The sequence below is a fragment of the Anomalospiza imberbis genome, chromosome 17 (genome assembly GCF_031753505.1).
Source record: "Anomalospiza imberbis isolate Cuckoo-Finch-1a 21T00152 chromosome 17, ASM3175350v1, whole genome shotgun sequence".
Taxonomy (NCBI): domain Eukaryota; kingdom Metazoa; phylum Chordata; class Aves; order Passeriformes; family Viduidae; genus Anomalospiza; species Anomalospiza imberbis.
In genome coordinates, this window is record NC_089697.1 from 9350450 (window position 1) to 9364956 (window position 14507).

The 14507-nt window shown below is 40.2% G+C and overlaps 1 long non-coding RNA gene across 1 annotated transcript; it reads left to right on the forward strand.

Moving 5' to 3' along the window:
- Nucleotides 1–7793: 7793 nt before the first annotated feature.
- Nucleotides 7794–10708, forward strand: LOC137484447 (uncharacterized). Its single transcript, XR_011004866.1, has 4 exons — nucleotides 7794–8106; nucleotides 9083–9140; nucleotides 9416–9550; nucleotides 10523–10708. It is a non-coding gene; the product is annotated as an uncharacterized lncRNA (long non-coding RNA).
- The last annotated feature ends 3799 nt before the right edge of the window (nucleotides 10709–14507 follow it).

Below are 14507 nucleotides of genomic sequence, written 5' to 3' on the forward strand. Positions count from 1 at the left end.
TGGACCGCGGTGGTGTTTCAGGGTGTCGGGCCAGAACGCTGCAATGCCGATGGACTCCGCAGGGCTCTGCTCTGCATTTGGAGATCCCCGGGACGGGGCTGGCGGCACCGGGGGCTGCGGGTCAGCCCTGCTGCCCAGGAAGCCTCGGCCACCCCAGTGCTTACCCTCTTGGTCTGTGAAGTCTTGGCCAGCTCAGCATTTGCCCCCGTGGCCTGTCCTTGTCTGGCACAAGGAGCTGCCACAGTGGAAGGGTGTCCCAAGCGCTGCAACGGCCCTGACTACTCCTCCTTGTCACAACAGGATCGTTTTATATCAAATACCAGCCTGGCACTGATGCTTAACAAATAACTGTGCCTGGCTTGGTTACAAAATGCAAAACCTACCAGCTTTGCCCATCTTTTAAGATGTAAAAAAATAAAAAAATTGTTTGGGAAGAAAGGGAACATATTACTCCCTCGGAGATAAGGGTTTTTTGCCTTGTTAGGTATAATTAGACACACAAGCATGATATAGGACTGCTGTTGCTTAGGTGATAGGACTTTCCAATTGCTCACTCCTCACTCGAAGATTTAATCCATTTTGTGACATTAAAAGTATTTCAACAGCAAATAACGATCGCATCATATACAAGGAATGAGTGTTATGAGTATATAATAAAACAGTGGGGGCAAACACTCACAAGCAGAGACATTATTTTAATGCGAGTTATCCAAATAATAAAAAACAGGACAGGAAAGATGCAATTTTCTGAAATTGTACTTTCTCTACCTGTTCATACCCAAAGAGCTGACTTGTATCATTGTTTTGGGCTTGATGTAGTTAATACCCCAAATTGGTTAATCAAACATTAAATAAACATTTGAAATAAGTTAAACCCAGAACCTCATGTGTGAAGCCTAGGGAAATTTAGTTGTGTGAATCCTGGATGAGAATTCCTGGGTATAAATCCTCTTTTCCAGTGGGGTTCAGTCTGACCTCTTGGAATGGAAAGGATTCTGTGACTCCAGTCTGGCTTAGATGCTGTTGAAGTTCTCCAGGAACAGCTTTCTCTGAGAGCTCCAGAGTGACCAGAGATCTTGCTGGAACGACTTCTCTGCATCAAGACCACAGGAATCTCAGAATTACTCCTTCTGCCTGCTGTCACTGCTGTACCTGTGTCCTGTCTGTGCTGGGCCTGCCTGCACACAAACAAGGCTTCACACCGATTTCCTCGTTTTGAGCCAAAATTTTGAGTCCTGTGAGTCCACAGGACTTTGCCAATCTCAAACACAGGCCCTCATGTTTTTGCAGTTAAACCCAGCCCTGTTTAACCTTTCAGTTTTTATTTGATCTATGCTGCTGCCTGGTCTTCAGCTACTACTGAGAGAAAGGCTTATGATTTCCTGTGATGGCTGCACAGCAGGAGGAAATGATCTCCTGAACAACTAAATCCCTGTTTTCATAAATGTTTCTAGACACAGAAAAATGAGGGGAGAAAGAAAAGCAAATAAATTTCAGAGTATAAAAATTGTTCCCTAGTTAAACAGTTTTCAAAGTTTTGCAGGAATAACTTATTTTTTAAGCCTGTGTGAGACACTGAGTTTCAGCACTCTCATCTGTCACATTATGCTCCTACTTAAAGACATCAAGAGGGAATAACTGTGTCAATTCAGACAGCAATTTTTATGTCACTAAGTTCTGATGGCTAAAAAAAGTAACATGTGAAACAGGGTATGAAAAAACCAATGTATACCTCTGAAAATACAACAGCATCTGAAAACAATTCAATTCAGTACAATAATATTAATGCAACAGGAGCAGTATGTGCATTAACTGGCTGCTATTTTGTTTCAATCACAAATAATTACATTTCCATGTGTCTAAATTCCCTTGTCACGTTCAATGCCTCTAGGAAACATATGGGAGCCTATAATAATGCCACGTACAGCTTCCACCTGGATCTTGACCAGAGTTTAATTTTTCCCTCATTAAATTTGACTGGGTTTTTTTTGTTGTTTTTTTTTTTTTCCCAGTTACTGAACAGATTTTTCAGAAAAATTTACACTTCTCTCATTCAACTTTAAATTCTACTTTTGGGTTTAAGCAGATATGGGCTGTGTAAGAAGTGCATGATTTTATTCCTTCCTTTTTCTTCCTACTCTTTAGGCTGCTTTCAGTCTTAAAAACCTGGCTGGTTGTTGTGTCACCTAAGGGTGCTGAGCCCTTGGCTGGATCAGTGTTTCCCCCACCAGAAGATGATCAGAAATTTCCTAAGACTTTGCAACAACTGAGAAATCTGCCTGGCATTTGGCATTCTCCCTAGAAATGTTGGATTTCTGGGATAAGCAATATGGCTACAACTATTTCTGTCATTATTTTAGAACACCATGTGCCAGTGCCCTTAACAAAGCAAAAATTTCATTCCAAATCCTGTAATTTTTGGTGTGCCTCATGAACTTTTTTAAAAGAGTTTCATCTGCCTAATTTTGCATTAAACCAAATCTTTTAACCTTTGCTGGGGGTGTTTAGAACTTCTTGAATAGAGAATCTAACAGGATTTTTTTCTTACACAGGTAAGAAGTACATGCAGAAGTACATTTTTTCTGGAGCCTCTTCCTGCAACAAATTGCTCTCAGATCCATAAATCCTCCTACAAAATAAGTAACCTCCATACCTTGGCACATTCCAGTATTTCTGAATAAAATACCCTTTGTGACTTAGGAGGACCTCCTGAAGAGAAGAGTTCTGATGTGATTTGTAAGCTTTAGCTGTACTTTCAAAATCCATTTTTTTTTCAGTGTGAAATCTGTGGGAAGTTTTCCTTTAACAGAGCTGCCCAGGGAAATGTGCAAAACTTGGAGCTTGTTTATTTTGCCTATCTTTTAATAAATCACTGAAGATAGTTTGATATGGGGATGGTTTTCTCCCTGTTGTAAGATAAAGCTGTTTGTTGTTAGAGTCTTATCACAAAGCCCTTTAGAGCAGCATCGCCTCTTCCAGATAATTACCTTTTTTCTTTGCTTAAAGGCGTATGTGAATATATTAAACAAGGACATTGAATGGAAAATTCACTCTCAAGATCTGCCCTGAACAGCTTCTTACAGGTGCAAAATAGGGAATTTGAATCACAATAAGGGTGAAGCAGCAAGGCTGAGGGCAGCAGCTGTCAAACAGGGGATCCACTCTGCTCAGACATATGTTCTCAAACTGAATTTTTCCCTTGTGACCATTTGTGCTCGTTCTCCCAGTGGAGAGAGGCTTCATATTAGGTGGGCATCAGATGGCAAATGTTGGAAAAGTAGATGGAAACAGTGCAAATAATTATCTCTGAGCATGCACAGAGGCATTTGTTACTGCTGCTGTTGTGCTTTAAAATATCCCAGCACAGAGGGGATTGGAGAAGGAAAAGCCATTTACTGATTTTTCAGTTTGATAAATCCATCATACCCCAGGCTTACAGAGAGGCAGAAAGATGAACCAGTGGATTTATAACGAACAAGCTCAAGGTGAGCACAAGGATCAATTCCTGAATCCTTGGCTAGCCCAAGCCAACATCAAAGTATGTTTTACTGAAGATGATTTTTACTGGTTGTGCCTAAGTGTCAGCCAAACTAAAGTCCCATTAGCCCAGCTGGTCACGACAGATCCAGAAGGAATTCCCTTCCTTGACAGTTTCAGCATTTGATTAGGCCTGCTCAGCTCATCCCTTTCTTCTCAGGGGCATTTAAATTTTTTTTTTTTAACTTCAACTACTAGTTTGTAAAGTAACAAAGAGGCAGCTTGAGCAGAGAGGATCTTCAGAAGGGAAGCAGGGGAGCAGTAACCCAGCCTAGCTGGCATTAGAACCACAGCCACACTCAGCTGTCGCTGTGGCGGAGGGTGGCAGCAGATTTTCATGGAGAATGTGTGTTCCTTTAAACACACACAGAACCACTCAGGGGTCTGGGAGATCCTCTTAGGCCCTTTTTTTTTTTTGGCATTTCGTTTCTGCTAAGGGTATTCACAAGCATCTTTCAGCAGCTTCATCCCTTAGGCTGCAATGTGTGGGCAATGCCTAAAGCTGTTTCCTAGGATGGATCCGAAGCAGGGGTAAAACTGCAGCCACAGCCAGGCAGGCAATGCTGCAGGAAACAGCAAAGAAGGCTGTGGAAGGAACAAGTCCGCTTGAAATTTGGCTTGCAATGATGATAAATCAGTAGAACCAGCTAGGTCTAAGACAGGTAACTTGTCAAGGGATGTCTGAATTTGTAGAAATAGGTCTCTAGAGTCAGTGTGTCTCTGAAACAAGAGTTCACAGAGTTCTACTAACTGGATCTTTTTTCTCAATGATCATGGAAATAAGTCCTGTCCCATCTCCTGTTTTGTTTTATAAACACTTCTGGTTTAATCTAAATTTTCATTTGATTTACAGAAGCAAAACAGAGCTGTGTAATTCTGTCTTTCTTCAAGGTGCAAATTGTATAATTACTCACAGTAGGGAATGCTTGATAAACCAATACATCTCATCCTGAAGCTCTATCTGTTGAACCAAATTCCTCACTGTCCATCACCTGGAGAAGAAATTGGATTCTCAGAAATCATCAGTGTATTTGCAGTGGTTCCGTTGGTAGGAGATGTTCTTACCCTGGGTCACTTTGCCTTTAACCAGGCAGATGCAGCCCTGGATCAGGAGCAACTTTGCCTGGTGTGGCCTAAAGTCTCTGAGTTTTGTCCTTCACATTTTCAACGACTCCACCACCATCTTTAATAACACTAAACCAGACTGACTGAAAAAAAAGTATTTTTATGCATAAGTGTGAATCAAAGGGGAAAAAATCCATTGATGTCAGTGAAGGTAGAATTCTCTATAGAATGCATTCTGTTTATTTGGTTGTTTAGGAGATACCTGTAAGAGGAGACAGGGGATAATTGGTTATTATTTTTCAGGCCTGGGACTCTTAATTTTTTTTTTTCTGTAATTTACAGCACATATTGCAAAGCCAGTTATTCCTTCTAAAACAACACAGAAAAAAAACCAAACCAAAATAACTGTATCAGTAATTTAAAGTATTTGGGTTAGATCTGAAGTGTTTCCATCTTCATAGCCAAAAAAATGTCAGTTTTTACTATGTGCCTGCCTAGGGTGTCTCAGGAGCAAAAAAAAAACCTCAAGTAAATAAACAGGTTTAAAGAAAGGCTGTAGACAACACTGTCATGACTGACATCACTATATAAAAATATGCTAAAAAAAAAAAAAAAAATATATATATATATATATATATCAATCTGTTCCTGTAAAAAGGCACAGTTACAGCTAACAATATCACCAAGGTAGAATGTGCAATTATTTTTGTTATGGATTGATACTCTTGGCTACTTCCTGGTTTCTGATTCAGCAGGCAGAACTTTATTTCAGTGCATTGCAGCTTGTATGGCAAAACGCAGGGATTTTTTAAACTGTAGTGAGATGCTATAATTTGATGTAAAAGCCAATGATGGCAATGAGGGATTGCTTAGGAAGTTTGGTAAATTATGTATGATATCTTCATCAGAGACTTAATTGCATAAACCTACCCACTGGATCAGCAGTTCTCTGCTGCATCCAGAATTCTAATTGCCACTTTCTGCACTGTTTCCTACTCAGAGCAGCACCTCATTACACTCTGGAGCAGCAGGAATTTAGAGTGGATTCAGAGGCTGACTTGGCCAATGTGCTCTGCTGCTTTACCACGATCAAGCTCTGCCTTTAAATTACTGCTCCTGCTTTATCCCTTGTTTATTTTGCTCAGTAGCCTCTATCCCAAAATTGATATTTGAAGATTGGAGCATTCACTCCAAACTCCAACTTGATATTCCCATGGGAATACCCTTTGCTGGGTCAGGTCTGTCAGCAATGTTACATATATATCATAATTCCCACCTGAGCACATATGTTCATGTGTTCTGAGGACAGCTGTGATTCACAGACCTTTTTTTTAATTTTTTTTTCTGGAATGGAAGTAATTGAAAACTTGTACTTTTAAGTAGATTTTATCTCTGCATTTTGGGGATCCTTTCCCCCCGTTAGCATAATGGATAGAAGTTTTAACACTTCCCATTTCTTTATCTGCATCAATTGCTTTGAATAAGGATCTCATTTTTACAAGACTCCTATAGACCTGATGGACCTAAATTCAGTGAAAATTACATAAAATTGAAGAGAGCAAATGTAAGTGATGGCATGGCAGCACTATTACTGTCATCTACTTTGCATAATCATGTTAGGGACAGAGTCTGGGAGCACATTCCACAGCTTTTCCCATCAAGCTGTGGCTGGAAGCTTTTTGCAAACAGACAGAGCTTCTCCTCCTATTCAGGATTTCTCAATTGCTTCAGCCATTCATGCTGGTTTTATGCTCCTGGAGACAGTATCAGAGGTAAAGTACTAAATGTAAGGCATTTTCTGAAAGGTATGAAGAGCCCAATTTCTTTCATAATAGATATTTTCACCATTTAGCTATGTGAGACAGAAAGAAAATATCTGTTTGTTTTTTATTGTGTGTGTTGGGGGGTCATTCTTTTAAAAGCTCACAAACTCTGTCTGCACAGACTGGAACAGGGAGGTGAGGGATGAGGCTGATCATGCACACAGGGCTTTGGATCCCACCCACACACCCCGGTGCTCCTGACTCATCCTCCAGTTCCTGAAGGAGAAATCAAGGCTCTCTCACTCTTCTCCCATTCTTAAAACCATCTCTGATGAGATCTGAGTTACTCACACTTCTACATTCAGAAGGAAATGCTGACTACATACAAAAGGAAATGCTGATACAGAAGGTGCCAATGTCTGTGGAGGTCTTTCTCCTACCTTCCCAAAACTTCTCATCAGCCCTTGGGAATGGGGGTAAAGAAGCAGCATTTGCTACACATTTGCTCTTGGAGAGATAGTTTAAGAACATCCAAGCAATATCAGAGTTCTCTGATTCCCCAACCTTTTCATGCCTGTTCTTTAGGACACTGGAGATGCTGCTGCATGGCCAAAGAAATTAACAAGGACAAAAATCCTCTTTAAAAAAATATATCTTCATTCACTAACAATTTTTCCCATTTGCCAAGGAGTCTGGTTCTGGCTGGATGGGGCAGAGGCAAAGCTGACCCTTCATTCACACAAAATCAGTGCATTTGTTAACTACTATCCTAATTGAGGGATTTTTTTATTAACTCTGATGCCTCTATGCACTTTGTATTATAGGGACTGAATATATGTGAAGGAAAATGTAATGTCTAATTTATATTTGCCAAAATTACTTTACCTCAGAGCTAACTCCAAGTCTTTCAGAACACAGCTCTTTTTCAAGCATTCTTGGCTTCTATGAGATACCAAAACCTTAAAAATGAAACTTTCTTTTTGCAGTAACTTCAGAGAGACTAAATTAGGCTTAAGGTTCACTCGCAGACCTGTGATAGGAGTTATTCAATCACATATATCTGACTTTCAAAAGCTTTTCTTATTTAATCCCCCATTAGAAGCAGATGAAAGTTTGTTTGGAACCCAGGTACATCTTGCCATATAATAGAGTTCAATAGACTTTAAGAAACTAATAAGTGAAAATCTCTTTTGCGTTAGCAGTAGGAAATTTGGGGCTCAGGTGAACTATGATCTGTCCTATTAAGATTGCACACCAGAATTCTGAATTGCTCCTGCAATGATAATAAAAATATACAAGGTTTAAAGGATGGCTTTATCCCCCGTGTTTCATTTCCCCTCCCTGGAAGCTATTACTTTAAGTGCTCTGTACTTTCAGTGATGTTAAATATCACCACTGTTTTTCATTTGAATGACTTAGTCTCCACTAGAAAATACAGCTGGGGTAAGTTTAGAACTTGCTTCTACCAATGCTTTGTTTGATGCTTTTAAAGGAAGGGTTCTGTGACCTTACAAGAACCACCTGACCTTGATCAGGGGGCAAAATGCTCCAGCTCTGTTGAGTGGAAAAACCTTCCACCAAATCTACTTTAACAAAGTTGAGTTTCTCAGAAATTCCCTTCTATAATGGCCTGTCTCACAATGTCTGTTTTCCCTCATATCTGGGTCTGCAGGCCCTTTTACTTATTAATCTGAAGACCAAATGCTCAATAGCTGAAGTGGAAAAAGACCTAAAATAAGAGGTGGAAAAATATGATGTTAGTGGCAATTTTTTGTGCTGGGCCTCTGTTAAATGATGCCCTTTAAACTGGTCTTATCATTTTAATGTTCCTCTATTTTGTTTTTTATGAGAAGGATTTTCATCAGTGAAAGCAATAGAAACCCAGATGCAGAGTTAGCCCTGAGCCTGCTGTGACTGCTGTCCTTGTACAGATGCCAAATGTTCATCCCCAGAGCTGATTTTTTGTTTTATGCTCGTATCAGAAGCTCTAGTCCTGCTCAGGACAACATTTCATTGCTGTTGCCTTTCTGAGTGTCCAGCTGGGGTGTTCCATGGTGGCTTTCATCCCTGGGCACAGCAAGGAAAGGGGCACTTTCTCCCCATCTTGTGTTTGGCACTTTCTCCCCATTTTGTGTGTAGCAGTTCCTAAAGTTGTTTTAAGGAATCTGGCTATTATACCCATTTATTTTAATTTATTTTCTCTCCATTGCAAGGGAGTCTGGTTGGTTTATGAATATATTCCATGATCAAAGGTGGGATTAAATGGAAATATTTCCACCATTAGAAAACGACTTCAAGTATCAGGTGTGTAGCTGTTTGTGTACACATGTGCAGAAATGTAGTTCACCTTCAAGGGATTTGGGAGAGCTGATGAATTTTCCACTATACCCACAGTCTGATCTGGAAGAGGAATCCAAAACCACAATATCCTGCATTCACTTTGAATTCTTTTAGTTATTCTTCTTGGATCAACTTAGTGGAGTTGTTATGAAGAATAATCTTATCTCATTTCCCACTTTACCTTTTATTGCTGCAGTTCATATCTGCATATTACCTTATCTCTGCTCCCTGATGGGATTGTTGCTAATTTATTCAAATTCAGAACATTTGCTATCTGCTCTCACTATGATCAAGGTGGGCTCATGCAAACCTGTGCTCTTCTAATCAGTTTTATTAGACAGGATTGCTGATTAAATGCCTTTATACCTGTCTTCCAGACCAATTTCTGAAATGAACTTTGACAACAGCTCTTTGAGGCTCCTGTTTCTAATACAGGTAATAATCAGGTTCATAATAGGAAGCTCTTTGACAAACATATTTCTAGAAAATGAAGATCACAAACTTACTGGAACAGTGAATATCCCATTTGTGCTGCTCCCTTTACTCTTCAGTTATGAGCAAACAGTACTTTAAATAATTTAAACATGATGGAGTTTTATTTCACTGGGCTAAATCTGCTGAGTTCAGTCTCTGGAGCTACTCCTAATTCTTTAATACATCTTAATAAAATAAACTTCTTTTGTCACCAGACCCTGCATTTTAATTTTCAGTTTGAAACAACAATGGCCAATTACATTGTAAAAAATGACCAATCATGGAAGATAATGGAATTGTAAAACTTTGTGACCTATTATAACAAGAGGGCAGCTGAGGAAAATCTTTTCATTTTGACTGTTAACTGCATTGTGAGTCTAAATATTTTTCTCCATTTTCAGTTCAATTGAGTCTTCTGCCAAGAGATACTATATTAAAATAGTTTTTCTCTTTATCTAGTTAATGAGAATTATAATTAAGATAAGTGGGATCAAGCATCAGATCTCAAATTGATGTTACTGGGTGGACGCAGCAGCTGTATTTTTCCTGCTTTATGAGTCTTTTTGGTGTTAGCAACTGGAAACCTGAATGTTCTTCAGAATCATCATTAGGTTTTTGTGTCTTTATTCAGCTTCAGAATGCAAACTCTTTGTAATCCTCTGGGCTTGATGCAGTGGTTCCATAGACTCCAGAGCTCACAGGACTCACAAATTTGGGTCATCTCAGGGGAGGGGGCAACCAAAGATTAATACGGGGTAATTACTTGGCCTCGTGGTGCACTCTGACAGTTCCTTCCTTTCAAATTCAATGTAACTTTACAAGTAATTAAACATAGCTTGGCTTCCTAAGGCAAAATGGTTTTAAGAGTGGTCAAGCATCTCGTGGAGCCCTGCTGAGGACACTGGTGTCCCTTCTGTGGTATTATTGCACGTGGCAGAGCACTAACAATTTCTAGCCTGAAGGTTTCAGTTCTCCAATCTTTTCACAGTTTACCACTCCCCACTCTGGGTACCATGGGCTCCAGACTCAAACTTCTCTCAGTGTCAGAAAAGGTCTGATGTTAATCCTCATGCTTTAAATCTGCCTCTGGGAAAAATCCTGGCACAGAGCTAACACTTACAGAGCTGGAACTGTTTGGAATAAAACAGTTTTAAGTGACAAACAATTTATTTTAAATGTTGGGTCTATAGAGATAACAGTTTCAAAAGGGAATCTTAGTCTCTGTACAGATTTTTCTTGAACTTCACATAAAGCAGAAGTGCACCTTTATTGGAAAAGAAGAAATTTTGTTGGAGGTTTAGCAGCAGTAATGGCACTTTTGTAGATTTTTTTTTCTTTTTCAGTTTAACTAGCAGTGGTGAATTTGTCCAACATCCCTGTGCTATGTGCGGGGTTATTTCTTGAAACTGCAAGAGAGGTACTGCTGTCAGCATTTCTGGTACATGCTGTGCTTCCCCACTCTCAGGAAAACAATTTTTCTGGTTTTCTGGGTTTTTCTTCTCACCATGCCACCCCAGACATCTGACTCCCAATGTATGAATTTTCCTGTAAAGTTAATCCCACACATCCTTAAAGGCAAGCCTGTGACTAAGTTCATCAGAATTCTTTGTCTCAATGCTTTTGTGTTTCTCTGAGGGGCACAGCAAGATGAGAAGTGGCCAAGTCCAGCTGGAGGTGGGCTCCTGCCTGATTTCTGCAGGAGGAGAACAGACTGTTCAGAGAATCATTTAGCAGCTGTTTATTAGAGACATAGGCATGTGATTTTGGGGGTAGTGAAACTTGGCAAGAACTTAAATTTCAAAAGAAAAAAACAAACCAAGCAAACAAAAGCAAAAACTGCTAGTCACTGATCTCCTGGTTTTACAGCAAGTTTAATCTTGTGTTCCATTCCAAATTCACATGGACATTCCAATTGTTGTGTGCTGCACCTGAATAAGAATCTAATCACACTGACAATTAATTTGCAAGGAAACTTATTGAAAAATGCTGTTAAGTGCACGAAGTTTTGGGAATGTAATAGAGAAGCTCACCAGGAGCCCATTTTTTTAAGTCTGAAGGGCTCTAATGTAATCTGACAAATTGAATCTGGGATGGAGCTGTGCTGAATTTCAAGGCCCTCAGCAATAAGGAAAGTGATAAACTTTGGTTTCCTTTGACCACTGAGGTAGGATACATTTACAAAACAGAATTAAACAGACTGAAAAGTCCAATGCTTTTGCAGGAACTAGGAAATTGGGTATCAGGATACATCCATGTGTAGCTGCAGCTCTGCTCCCCTGACAGCAAGGATGATTCACCACATCTGCCCCTGACACAGGAGACAGGGCTTGAATTCCTTCCTTGAATTCCTTTTGGATTCAGCACTGACGCTGTCAGCTCTCCTAAAGCTTTCCTCATTACTTTTTGTCCTGTGTCCTTCTAACCATATTCAGCTACTCCACAAACGGGGGCTCTGGGATTCTCCTCTGGATTACCAGAGCCTTTTTCCCACCTTTGTACCATGACCCCGGAAATTTCTTTAGAAAACAAGATTTCTATTCAGTAAATTCTTTTTAACCAAGCAACAGTAAATTGAGAAGAAACTATAATATCTAAAGTAAAAAATAAAGCTGCCATGAAAGCTGAGGTTTCACCCCAAAGTGGAAGAAGAATTAACTGAAATTTATATTCCTTTCCAGTTTGTATGTGGGAAGTGTTCAGATACTGTGCTGATGAGAGGTGATATAAAATGGTTGCATAATATCAGAGTTTAAATTAAAGGGTGTGGAAAGCCAGTACAAAGATGTGTGAATTCTGAGGAAAATTCAAGTTACAATTAATGTGGATAATGCTGCAGAAGGATCTTCACTGAAGTCCAGTCACCAGGAGTTGAACTCCCAGCAAAACTTTTCTTGCTCTTCAGAAAACACCTTTGAGCAGACCATGATTTTAAATACTTTGAGCATCCACACAGTCAATTTCTGCAAGGATGATCCCTTAGGAGGAAGAGAATTAGAAAAGTGCTTTAATTTCCTTTGCTGTTCAGCTGCAGTAGTTCATCAGGATGGACAGATGAACGTTCCTGTTTTCCTGGGCAGACAAGCATTTGCCTTTGTCCTTTCTGTTGCTTAGAGAGCTGCTGAACATATTTTTAAGTAGAAAGTTGTGTAAAACAAGAACTGAGGTGTAGCTGCCTGAGAAGAAGCTGATGCAACAGATCTGAATCTGCCATTCAATGGAAAACTCAAAAACCAATTTTTTTTTTTGCTAAAGGAGTGAATTAGCTCCTAGAAAATCTGCCTCAGAGTCATGGAAAACACAAACATTTATATTAGACAGGCAGAACGAGCTGGAAGGGTAGGAAAGTGCAGGTGATAAGGGAGGGTGGGTCTCCCAGATTTGGGTATTGCCAAGGCCAGCTCAGGGTGGTACCACCACAGCCAACACAACTGCCCGGGGCATGTGCTGTGAAATCCACGGGATCCCTCATCCTTTCTGGTATTCACATGCCCTCTGAACAGAGAGAGACTTAGATTTCTCCTGAGAGGAGCAGAGAAAAGAGAATCAAAACAATTCTTATCTCATTTGCTGTTTGTGCCCATGTGGAAAGTGTTCTGGAGATTGTTTACCCGAGGTGATTTCTTGATTGGATTCTGGTGTTTTGGATTCATTGACCAGTTGGATCCACGTGTGTGTCTCAGGAGAGAGTCACGGGTTTTCTAGTTAGTTAGTGATAGTTCTTGTTAGTGTAATATAGTTGAAATATAATATAGTTTAATAAAATAATTAATTTTCTGAAATCATTGGAGTTCAGACATCATTCTTCCCAAGTCGGGGATCCCAGCACCAATAATCCTTGGCAAAAGCTGCAGCTGCATCCTCTGTGTCACAGTCATCCCAGCTTTTAGGGCTTTAGACTATGTCCCTCTACTTCTCCTTCTCTGCAGGAGACAGAAAAGATGCTGCTTCTGCATTTATTGTTCACTGTGCCAAGATCCTGGAGTGTCTGGAGTGCTGAAGGCACTTTAACAGCGCCGAGCGGAGCTGGCTGCTCCCCATCCTGCCAGTGTGCTGACAGCTCACTTCTGGAAACTTTAACTGTACAGAGGCAGCAATTTGTCTGCAGTTTCTGATTTTTAGTTCTTTTATTCAGCCTTAAAAGAGGATTCACAGTGCAAAGTGGGCAGAGCAACACTGCAGGCAGAGGCTTCCAGGTCCCCTCTCCATTCAATCTGAGGCACTTGGCTGCAGCACCCTCTCTGTCTTGGAAGCTGCATCTCCCTGTTCCAGCAGAACATTTAAATCTGAATTTGTAAAAAAGCACATCTGGTGCATACACTGCCCTTCAAAGTGGGAAGAGCCTGTAAAATGTTGGGATTGGCCAAAGCCATGACTTGGAACTCAATTGTGGATTTGTACTTGAGGCTGGGAGAGAGTGGCTGGTCGTGAACCACGACTGCAGCAATGATCTGAGTTCAATCCTGGTTTCCCAGCTCCTTTCTCAGGGTCTGGATCCTCTTTTCTGTGCTTCAAACTACTGCAAGCTATGAATCTTGTGATTTTACATTCCTGAGAAGACAAAAGAGTCTCCTTTAGCACAGTATCTGATCCCTGGGCTCCTGAAAGACCTCTTATTGGTGTGTGATAAATTTGATCAATGTGATCTTCCTTCCACCTGCTGCATTGCTGTTTCTGCTGTCTCTGCTCTAGTGCCACTGATATTTGGAGCAGATTTTCAAGAGAGAACAGAAAATTCCCTCTTCCCCATATATTTTTAATCCTTTTGCTTTCCCCAGCCCTGCAAAATCCTCTGATGATGTTTCTGCCTTCTCTTTCGCCATTAACAACAATGTTTTGTGACAAGAGCTATAGTTGCAGTCAGCATGGAAAATTTGCTGTTATTTTAAATAACCATCTGCTCTCCCCACAGTCTGCTACCTCACCCTTAATTTCTTTATTTTTTGGATGTTTATTTTGATTAGCTTTGTCACATGGTGCTATAAGGAAATCTTGCTTCACTTCACACGCTGCTGCCATGTTGATACAGAAAACTGGCTTGCAACCAAAAAGATGCTATTTTTTTCCATTCCTTCTCCTTTTTTTAAATTTTTTTTTCCCAGAAAAAGTTTTATGTAACGAAGTGTTGTGTAAGGAGGAGAACAGCAGAGAGTACATTAGAATTCATGGATTTTATTTCATCTCTGTCACAAATCCACTATGGAACATTGGGCAAAGTCAGTACAATCCAAATTTTCTTATTTGGGTCAATGTGAGAGCTACTGAAATCTCTTCAGTAGATCCACAGTCACACATGTGTAACAAGGAGTAAACTCTAACCCAGAGCAAAAA